This window comes from Mya arenaria, chromosome 9 (genome assembly GCF_026914265.1).
Source record: "Mya arenaria isolate MELC-2E11 chromosome 9, ASM2691426v1".
NCBI lineage: Eukaryota > Metazoa > Mollusca > Bivalvia > Myida > Myidae > Mya > Mya arenaria.
Window position 1 is genome coordinate 48,254,282 of NC_069130.1, and position 12,377 is coordinate 48,266,658.

The 12,377-nt window shown below is 33.2% G+C and overlaps 1 pseudogene; it reads right to left on the minus strand.

The window, feature by feature from the left end:
* Positions 1 to 665: 665 nt before the first annotated feature.
* LOC128246114 (uncharacterized) lies at positions 666 to 8,613 on the minus strand (annotated as a pseudogene).
* Between the last annotated feature and the right edge of the window lie 3,764 nt (positions 8,614 to 12,377).

Genomic DNA, 12,377 nt, shown 5'->3' on the forward strand with positions numbered 1-12,377 from the left:
ACATCATTAGTAAATTTAGCATCATATCATTTAAATAGTTTTAGCCCGGAATTATAGATATTCTGGTTTTCCCAAGCTTTTGCTCCGGTACAAACACAATTTTACCGTTTTAATATAGACCCTTTACTTCGGAAACAATAGAGTCATTCGACTGTTACATGAATTTCAATAGCTCGAAATTCACCTTTTTTTTGTACCGGCATGGGAAAACCCAGTTAAGTGAATTCCGTGCTATATATATTAAGGCAACATTGACATTTAAGTCAGACTTTTACCACTAAGAGCAGAGCACAAATTGTTAACACTTCAGAGTTATGGCCATAACACTTAAGAAAGACTTAAGAAAGGTTAGCTGAATAAGACAACAAAGGCCTGCATGCTTAATTATATTTTAGATGATATTAACTTAATTTAATGTAAGGTCCACCAATTTTAAGGACTCTACAAATCTGTGAAAATGATTGAAATCTTAACAATTAGACAACAGTTATGGCGGACCCAATATTTAAAACAGGTCTGACTGATTATATCACTGGATGTATACCATCTATTGATCGAATGGCAAAAACTCTAAAACATGTTTGTTAAGTCAAAACCATAAAATCAAATGGTGTTTTGGACTAGAGTAGACTTGACCCAGTAAAGAGATAACATTTTAAAAGTAATCAGAGGGCAATGAATCTAAAATAAAATACACATAATAATGTTTAATTGCACAGCACCTCTTTTCAAGGAAGATAATTATTATATGTGTCAAAATTGAAGTCAGATACTCCAAAACTTATGAGTAGACTTGTCACATAGTCCAAGGATGGATTTACCTACAGCTAGACTCCCCAATGTGATGTCTTTATAGCCCCCATGACCAAATGGTGGGATTATAATTGGAACACTATTTAACTTATTTTGATCATATTAAAGCTGCACTCTCAAAGATTGAACATTGTGACAACATCTGTTATAATTATGTCTTTGACCGATCCATTTTTTGCGTAAATGCCTTGAAACCAGTCATATTAGACTGCTGACAAAAAGTCAGATCGCATGTTTTCATATTAATGTTAAAAAAAATTATGTTAAAATTATGCATTTTCCTTAAATATTATGTAATGCTTTTAGCCATAATTAATGCTTTTAGCTTGAATTATGAAAATCTGCGACCTGATCTTTTGTCAGCAGTCTTATATTACTGATTTTCAGATATTTAGGCAAATATTTACTCATTCCAAAACAAATAAAAAAAGTTGCCAAAACGGTTTATCTGTGAGAGTGCAACTTTAAGGTATACATAAAAATTATACCATTTAAATTTCCTATACTGTTCAAAATAATTACTTACTTTTTTGGTTGTTTGGTTTCCTTTGAATGGGTTTCTTCTTTTTCTGTCTGGTTGTCTTGGATGCTTGGTTTGTGACCTATAATGGAAACCCTGGTGTAAATATTTTTGTCTTTTCATATTTTATGCAGACTGTTAACTGAAGAAATTTTTTGATAGTTAAAAAGTATTATTCATTTAACCCTTTTTGCAATTGATGTGTAATATCATTCCCAACCAAAATGGACTCTCCAGTCAGTTAAATTTCATTCTATTGCAATAATGTTCAAATACTTTCTGAGATTTAATTATGAATTCTATTAAAAACAAAGTGGTCTATTACTTCTTTGCCGTGATAATTATAATACTTATGAAACAGTTCAATTTAATATATTGTCAAAAATCTATTACTATTGAATATAAATTATTTACCACTGGAATTCGTAATTCTTTCTCCATTGCTGCCTGAACTGTTTCCGGAACATGAACAATAAGTGAAGCTGGAATCTGTGAACTCTGTCTTGGCAAGAGGGGTAAAATCCATGGTGTGTCTTCAATTGCATTCCTATTTAAGTTTTGATAGAAATCTGTCCAATATACATAATTGGAATGCTCATTAAATATATTTTTAATTGTTTCAATTTGTTTCACACGTTTTTCAACACTTATTTTGGAAAAATCTCGTATAACTATATGTGGTTTCCCAATTGGTAGTTTGTTTAGAAAATGTCCATCCAGTAAAATCTAATCCTGACTGTTGAGTCCTTTGTAACACACATTAATAGTGCCATCCTTCTTTTGAAATTTATAATGAAGTGGTGTTGTTATCAGTTTGAATTTGTTAGCATTTGGCAAGATCCAATTTTTAACGTCATACACTGTATGCATGTGTTCACCGTTACAGACAGTCATTAAGGATTCAATTGTTTCACAATCTTTTGTTTTAAGAGTTCTAGATATCAGCGAAAACTGGGCGTCGACATCTTCATGGGTGTGGCCCACCATCAAAAACGATATATGGGTCTATAAAATAAACATGAAATATTTGCAAAATCATAAATTTGCACAGTTATAATCAAATATCATGCTTTATGTCTAATGAAAATGCTCATTATGAGCAAAGGTTGCAAATCTGTTGTGCATGATCGCCACAAGGCCAACATTAGCTTATATTATCTGTGAAACATGGCCTACAACCGACTTATACTTTTTTATTATAGTTAGGTGATTGAATATCATGTCGAGACCCAATATATGAATCTATGAATAATAATGAACTCAATACAATGAACACATTCTATCTAAAAGTATGATGACTATGCAAATAATCATTCAGCAGCAGCTCAATCTTGAGAGTGACATGAATGCCTATAATATGAAGTTAGCTTTTGTATAATCATACAAATGGGTTCAAATACATAATGTTACCGACTAATTATTCAGTCTTTCATGTTCTGATTAAAAGGAAATTAATTTGCTAAATCACTATATGTCAGTGGAGGCAATTTTTGGAACAAACAGAATCAGATTTATGGTTCTTGAAGCTAGAGATCCAATTGCCATATGTAAATAAGTTCATGTTTCATTCATTTCCATTTAAAACTTTTCATAGGTTTAAGATTTTTTTTATAGCATAACATTGTATAATTGTAAGCAAATGACCAGTTTGTGGTTGATATCTAGAATCAATGTCGCTAATAAAAAATTGAAAAAAAAGTTATGACAGACAGACAGAAAAACAAACAGGGTTATTAATATAGGGCTCATGCATGTTTTCAGGGCACTCATAAGGTGAGTTAAGGCAGAAACATATGTAATACTATGTTACATAGCCAAGTTTGTTCAATTAAGGGACCTTTTACTATTTTGAGTTCATCAGTGTATGAAAACATTTGCACAGTTTGTAGGGTTTACCTCTTTGAAAATATTCAATTAGACCAGAAGTTCTGCAAAGGCCAACAGCAATGGGTCTTATTTTCCCGACAACAGTTATCAAACTGTAAGTACAACACTGGTGGAAGGAAATTCATCTGAAAACAGAAATGGAATAAAACATTGAGAAACTTTTTAGAACTTACTTGGAGATGATCAATTTATTTAAATTGTTAAAAAATAATTTAAATAAACAATAATGCATCTGTGTCTTTGTTTTTAAGAGGTAAGGGTAAGCATAATTTCACTCAATTTTGACAACAATGAACAGTGAAAATGTATGAATTAACCAACAGCAGAAATTAAATTTAGTCAATAAGGGACAAGTGCCAATGGACTGTTAATCAAAAACATTGCCATTAAATAAAAATAGTGTGAGTTACAGACTTCTAATTATAGCTGTAGAGGTCAACAAATTCTGTTAGCAGGCTAAAGAAATATTGGTGTTTCTTTAAGGTCAGAGGGCATTAAAGTTCGTTGAATGATATCGATGCAGGTGTATTTGTTCGACATCACGATCCCTATAGATTGGCCATGTTAAAAGGGCATATTTAAGAGACAAACTAGTTGTAGCGTTTTCTGAGGTAATAGCAATTTATCCTGCCATTCTTTTTGCTTTTTTATATTTTAAAATGTCTCTTACTTGTTTGTCTGCAGACTTTTTGAGAGCCCTCAGCAGAATGTTGATTGTAAGATTTGGATCATGTGGGAACTGGTTGAAATCCACATAGGAATGAAAGCATCCATTGCCGTGGTTAATAACACCAGTAACGTGGGTTTTCAACAGGTCAACATTGCTGATGCTCTAGAATATAGACAATTAACCAACATGATTTACTTATAATAAAGTAGTTTTTTTTTATAAATTGAAAATAAGCTCAAGATGACCATAAAATAATAAGCTCAATTTCTCCAGTTACATCATGAATTCATCTCGAATTATTTGGAAACCAGTTTTTAAATATTTATTCCAATTTTCAATAATTTCTAACCTTTGATTGCCTTCCTGCAAAATGAGGCAGACTTGTCTTTGCTGAAAAATAAAACAGTAACAAAATATTTAAAATGACCTAATAATTACAGTTTTATTGATTTGACAGTTATGAACTTAAAGATTTGTACCAAATTATATCATTCAGTCAGTTATAATAAACCACTAAATAAGTAAAATATGTCACTGTCATCTGAACAATTCAGAATTTCTTAGTGTACCAAGGGCCATACATCAGACAAAATTTAAGCATGTAAAACACACCTAGTCTCGATTACATTGCTAGTACTCTGACCAAATTTTGAAAGTTTGAACTTTTATTTAGTTATTACCTAAGCCAAAAAATGTCACAAATTCTTAAGTATACAATAGGAAATAAACCTTAATAAACAAGCATAAATTACATTTCAAAAGACTTCATAGTAACTGCGAGCCTTTAAGAAAGTATAAATTTGATATATTGAATGGCTGAGTCAGATGAGCAGATGGATAAGGTAATACTGTAGGTCATCAACATATTTTGTGTGTTCTGACAATGACAGTCCATTTAACTTCACATATCACAACCATTGCTCAAATTCATAATGGAACACTTCCGGTAACATTGATAATATGTTATTAGTATTAGAATTACCATCAGTCATAATGTGGATGTCAAAGCTGGCCTTTCCTTAAAGTTCATACATTTAAAAAGTCCATTTTAAAGCACTTAGCTGGAAACAGTATAATGCATACTTTGGTATGCAGGAGTAATGTCTTTTTTATTTCATTTGCTGATTTTAAAGTGTATAAACACATTTATGATATTGCTATAAGTATTTGATACAAAGTCAAAGAAAGGAAGAGGAATTTCAAACCTTGGTCCATGCCGTCAATAATCAGGGAGAGGTAGGTTTCTTGTTGTGTTCTGCTGGCATCCCTTTTCTGGTAGTAGTAACGCCTTTCCATCCTTACAAATATAACAAAAAAATTAGTCAAAAACATTTGTTCATTTATTGCAGACCATCTAAATAACAATCTCATTCGGTCTTCATGAATTATAAGGTGTATTACTAAGATTTGGGGCAAACCCTTTGGATTATAATGTAGGTTGTGTGGATTTTTGTCCATGAAATAAAGGGGACCAGGAGAATCTTGTATTTCTCAATGTAATGATATACTTTCGAAATTAATATTGCCCTTAGATATATGAGTATAAACTCTGTTACCAGTCAACAAATGAATTATTACCTAAAGCTGCACTCTCACAGATTTACTGTTTTTTCAACTATTTTATTTTTCATCTTGGAAGGAGCAAATTTTACTATTATCTTAAAGGGCTTTGGAAATTATTATTTGTGACTGTTTACAATCATATCAAATCAGCAAAATTATGAAGAAATTTCACAAGAAAAATGTGGATGACAAGCAGAAACTGTGTTTTTGTTTCTATTTTTGAATTATAATAACCGTGCTTCTAGGCAATCAACAATCATGTTTTATCATGTTTGATGGGCTTACTTATTAATATGTTTATGTTTTAGTTTAAGTTTATATATGTTAACACTAGAGGCTTATTATACTCCACTGAATGAAGGCTCAGCCTAAAGTAGGCCAAAAAAGAAAAATCTGTGTTTATGGTAACAGTCTCAAAAATGAAAATGAAGGGTTGTGGCACAATATATCTAACAATATAATGTTTGCTTAACATGTATTTATCAAAAACTAAGAGACACACCTTTTTCCAAAGTGTGGCGAAACAGAAACACAGAAACAGTCATTTGGTCTTTTTCCGGTATATGAAATACTTTTATTTTCCGGTATATGAAATACTTTTATTTTCCGGTATATGAAATACTTTTATTTTCCGGTATATGAAATACTTTTAAAGGTATTAGTTCAACTCACTCCTCTTTTTTTTCTGTAATTAGGTATGATCTATATTTATATTGCTGTCATGGAAATGAAATTTTTGCTAAAATGTCTTGAAAGCATTGCAGCAAGACTGCTGGCAACTGATTGCAGTTTATATATATATATGTTCAAAAAATGAAGTTTTCTGGCTAAAAGTGTTACTTACTTTGGAAGACAAATGATTTTTTTGGCAGTTTTCCAGACAATTCAGATCTGTGTTTCATTGTTAGTTATCTTACATGACATTTTTGATGGCATTGATACTAAAATCAGCTGATTCTGAGACAAAAGTCAAAACTGTCAATCTGTGATATTATGCAGCTTTAGGCGATACTGATCCCAGCATTTGCTCCTTCCAACATATAAGAATTTATTATCTTGCATAACTTAGAAGTGAATACAAAAACAATGTAATATGTGTCTGTCAAACACAATAAGACAATCAACTTAAAAAGTTAACAAGAATCGCATTCTGACCAAAAAAATAATTAGCAGAAGAGATTCAGTTTCAACTGCTTTATTTTATTGTTTGTTACAGTTACATTGATCCTAAGGGCCCCAAACACAATCCCATGGAATTCATCCATAAACTCTTCCTCAAGTTTATTCGCAGTGTGTCAACCGTAACTAAAACAGTAATATATTTTTAGTAACAGTGACCTTGCATAAACTAATGTCCTATATAATTTGGACAAACTATGTCAACCCTTACCTGAGTTATTCAGTACTTACCATATATTACTATTTTAGCAACAGTTACCTTGAACTAGACCATAACGCTCAGAACCCAAAACACAATGTCATGAAAGATCTCAATAAACTCTTACTATATACCAAGTTTGGTCACAATATGTAACCCTTACTTAAGTTATTCAATACCAACCATTTTTCTGTAAAAAGTAATGACCATGATCCTAGGGGCCTCATACGCATTCCCATTAAAGGTCTCGACAAACATTTTGAATATATACCACGTCTCTTTCTGTTAAAACCCAGCTAAAATTATTTGATACATAAGGTGACTTTCACGCTGCCCTTCCACCAGCCTGCCCGAAAAATGACGCAAGTCATTCAAACAACTTATTTGCCTTTTATGAAAGTGTTGTTAAGAATATAAAAATTGTGCCTTTATATAAAGAATTAAAAGAAAACTTGATAAAAAATCAATTAAGGGACATAATTTGTATTAAGGGTTGAAATGGAGTTATGTGACCTTATCGCAAGATGGCCGTCATTAATTGTGCAAATGTTAAGTGCATTGAATGAAGGGTATATATCTTTTTTATTAAAATCCCGACTTGTCCTAAAGCTTTAGCCCACGCTAAAAACTTTAACCGAAGTCAATCAGGGGCCATAACTTGCATTAAGGATAATATTGAGTTATGTTACCTCATTCTGTGATGGTCCTGAACAATTGTGTGAGGTATTAAGTCAATTGAATGAAGGGTATAAAGATATAACCAATAAACCTGCCCTAAAACTTTAACCTTAGTTCCATAAAGTCAATCAGGGGCCAAACTTTGTTTAAAGAATAATATGGAGTTATCAAACATCATAATGTGATGGCCTTTATCAACTGTGTGAATTATTAAGTCAATCGAATAAAGGACTCATAGGTGAAAATCCCAACTTGCCCTAAAACTTAAACCTGCCCTAATAACTAAGTCAATCAGGAGCCATAACTTGCTGGACTAAAGTCAAAGACTCTAATCCCCTGATATGGGGGGGGGGGGGGTACAATTGACTAGTACATAACTTGGTAATATCACTAGATAAAATCAACTAGCCTATCATGCATAAAAAGGTATACATACCTAGTAATCTTTTTAAAGGAAAAACAAAAAAAAAGTGTGAAAATGAATGAATTGTACACTTAGTGGTAGTTCAATTACTTAGTTTCAATGCATTGTACACAAAGATACCAAAATTATGTCAGTTTTTGACAATTGTTTTGTTTTGCTCAATCGTATTACGTTGTTTAGCCTTTAAAACTGTTTTACTAAGTATTTAAAATAAATGAAACATGACAGATAGATTCCATATCGGGGCATGAAGGAACCCGCAAAAGAAGAATATGGACGGAAAGCAGTCTCTTTGAATCATTACTGGGTTTGGGGACACCCCTTATAACCTTTTTAACATAACTAATAACATTTTTCTTAAACCATTAGTAACGGTTTAAGCCATAAAACACCAATTTTAAAATGGAAATATGAAAATCTGTGATCTGATTTTTTTGTAAGCAGTCTTATATCACTGGTTTGCAGATATTTTCGCAAAACGTTTTTCATTCTAAGACAAAAAATAAAAAAGTTGGAAAAACGGTAAATCTGTGAGAGTGCAGCTTTAAAGGCAAAACTTACTGTTGACGCTCATGGTGCTCATCTTTCAAAGATGAGAACTTGGCCCTTTCAACAGCACTACCAGCTTTCTCTCTTTGTCTTTCCAAGGACACACAAGTCGAACATTTGGAGAAGGAGTTAGACTGGAAATGACATTCAAATTAAGTTTGTTTTAGTTTTAGCAGATAATTGCTACTATTTGCTGTACATATGATTGATTTGCACCCAAGGTTATATCAAACATCCTTCCACAATATACACAATTTTGATAAATGGCACAACAACTTCAATTTTACAGACCTGTATATTGCAATATATTCATGTAAGAATTATCCTGTTTTTGATAAAAGGCTATTTAATACTCATTAAGAAGCAATCAAAATAGAAGGCAAAAGGTAAAGGACAAAATAATGTTAGTTTTGATGTCTTCATAACGTTTTTTTACATAATAAGTCAGTTGTAAGTAATTGTGCTACCTAAAATGACACTGTATAATGTGATTTTTAAAGGTATGTTTATATAATTGTCACGTAAATTAAATAAAGATGCCAGAAGTTAATAAATCATTTTAAAGGGACTGTACACCAGATTGGAACCAAAAAGTTTTTTTCTGTAACAAATCTCAGGACAATTATTTAATAGAATATGTTAGGCTTTGATATCATAATTGTAAAAAGGTACCAAAATGTAAACAAGAGGGCCAAATGGCCCTGAATCGCTCACCTGTCATATATTGCACATTGGTTTGATAAGAAATCTGGATGGTTCAAAGTAGTTAAGGTTTTTTAGAAGTCTGGAATAAGCTAGGACTTATGGAGTTGCTACGTTGTTTAAGTATATTGTTGACTGACAACGCATGAGGGACGACCCATGATGGACGACAGACAAAAGGCGGTCACAAAAGCTCACCTTGTCACAAAGTGACTGGGGAGCTAGAAACCCATGACCCCTGGAACGTGGATAATTTTGAAGCTTAAGTTTGAACAATGTTGGTAGAGGTCTACTAAACAATGCTTCACGCCAAATATCTAAGACCTAAGTCTTGTGGTTTTGGAGAAGAATTTTTTTTAAGGTTTTACTATATACATATAAGGAAAACCAATGCCCCCCCGCCCCCCCCCCCGGGGGGGGGGGTCATTTTTTACCCCAATGCCAAAGTTTGGACAATAAAGGTAGAGGTCCACTTAATGATGTATTATGCCAAATAGCTCTAGTCCTTGTGAATTCGGACAGAATATTTTTTAATGCTTCCATTATATACAAATATTGAAAACCTAAGCCTATGAACACGGGGCGTGGCCAATTTTGACCCCAGGGCTAAAGTTTGAACAATCTTAATAGTGGTCCGATAAACGATGCTTCATACCAAATATCTAAGGCCTTCGCCTCTTGGTTTCGGAGAAGAAGATTTTTTAAGTTTTCATCATATACATATATAAGGAAACCCATGACCGCCCGGGTGGGGCCATTTTTTGACCCCAGGGCCAAAGATTGAACAATATTGGTACAAGTCAACTAGATGATATATCATGCCAAATATCTAAGCTCTTGTCACTACTTGATTTTACGTGTGTATCTCTATATGTATATTTGTTATTAATTGTATGTGGCCCATATTGAAAATTGGTATGTGTACTAAATATGTTATCCAGTTTAAATTAAGACGTTACTTGTCTTTGTGAGTTTGGAGAAGATTTTTTAAGTTTTCACTATAACACATATAGAGAAAACCCATCAGCCCCGGGGTGTGGCCAATTTTGACCCCAGGGCCATAATTTGAACAAACTTTGTAGAGGTCCACTAGACGATGAATCATGCCAAATATCTAAGCTCTTAAGCCACGTATGTTCAGAGGAGATGATTTTTGAAGTTTTCACTATAAACATATAGAGAAAACCCATGACCCCCCAAGGGGGCTGGGCCAATTTTGACCCCAAGGCCATAATTTGAACAATCTTTGTAGAGGTCCACTAGACGATGAATCATGCCAAATATCTAAGCTCTAGTCCAAGTAAGTTCAGAGGAGAAGATTTTTGAAGTTTTAACTATAAACATATAGAGAATACCCTAACCCCCCCCCCCCCCCGGGCCGGGGCCAATTTTGACCCCAAGGCCATAATTTGAACAATCTTTGTAGAGGTCCACTAGACGATGAATCATGCCAAATATCTAAGCTCTAAGCAACGTAAGTTCAGAGGAGATTTTTGATTTTTTTTACTATAAACATATAGAGAAAACCCATGACCCCCCGGGGGCGGGGCCAATTTTGACCCCAGGGCCATTATTTGAACAATCTTTGTAGAGGTCTACTAGACGATGAATCATGCCAAATATCTAAGCTCTAGTCCAAGTAAGTTAAGAGGAGAAGATTTTTGAAGTTTTAACTATAAACATATCAAGTATACCCATGACCCCCCGGGGCGGGGCCAATTTTGACCCCAGGGCCATAATTTGAACAATCTTTGTAGAGGTCCACTAGACGATGAATCATGCTAAATATCTAAGCTCTAGTCCAAGTAAGTTCAAAGGAGAAGATTTTTGAAGTTTTCACTATAAACATATCAAGTATACCCATGACCCCCCGGGTCGTGGCTAATTTTGACCCCAGGGCCATAATTTGAATAATCTTTGTAGAGGTCCACTAGACGATGAATCATGCCAAATATCTAAGCTCTAGTCCAAGTAAGTTCAAAGGAGAAGATTTTTGAAGTTTTCACTATAAACATATAGAGAAAACCCATGACCCCCGGGGCGGGGCCAATTTTGACCCCAAGGCCATAATTTGAACAATCTTTGTAGAGGTCCACTAGACGATGAATCATGCCAAATATCTAAGCTCTAGTCCAAGTAAGTTCAAAGGAGAAGATTTTTGAAGTTTTAACTATAAACATATAGAGAAAACCCATGACCCCCCGGGGCGGGGCCAATTTTGACCCCAAGGCCATAATTTGAACAATCTTTGTAGAGGTCCACTAGACGATGAATCATGCCAAATATCTAAGCTCTAGTCCAAGTAAGTTTAGAGGAGAAGATTTTTGAAGTATAGTATAGTATAAGTGACCAGGTCTTTGTCCGAAATTATTGTTTTTTGTCAGTTTTTGGTCATATAATGACTAAATATATCATTTTAGACCAAACGCTGAGTCAAAATCCTGTGGGCAAGTTCAGCAGGTCAGAATTGTATAGACATCAAATCATGTTGTCAAATTATTATTACTTTTTTGGTATGATCAAAAAAACTAAATCAAGCAGCCCAAATGATTAAATTTCTTTTAAGAGACTGTGTTTTTGATTTTTTGTCATAGTGTTACCCATAAATTATAAATAACAGCTCTTGAGTGATTCTAAAACTTGTTGATTTTCTTTGAAATTTCTATGTTCCAATTTTTTTTGCGTTCAAAACAATTGGATGGAATTGTGATACCATATATGGCTATTTCAGTTTGACTTAAATTGTTGATAATTAAAACAACAATTTATGTTTGAAAACAAGTGACTCTGATTCTGAGGCAATCAGTTGAAAAGTACCTGAGAGATAGTTTATGCCAAAAGAACTTGTTTTTAGTGTCAAAGCTATTAAACACAAAAGTTCAATTTTTGAATGTAAATACCGGGTATTTAAAAATAATCTGATGTATAAATATTTGGCACCAGACTGCCTTAAATAATTTGATTTCAGATATATTTGTGTAAGGATTGGTTCATTATATGACAAAAATAAAAGAAGTTGTTAAAACTGTCAATCTGTGAGAGTGCAGCTTTAATAGGGCCTAGAAAAAAATTGTTTGGTTAGGGTAACATCCTTTTCAAAAATAGGTAGGGTAGGTAGGCTTTTTGTTTTTATTTTCATTAGGTTTATATAAGAATGTCATTTTTTATCCAAGCAGAATGGTGTTAAAGCTAT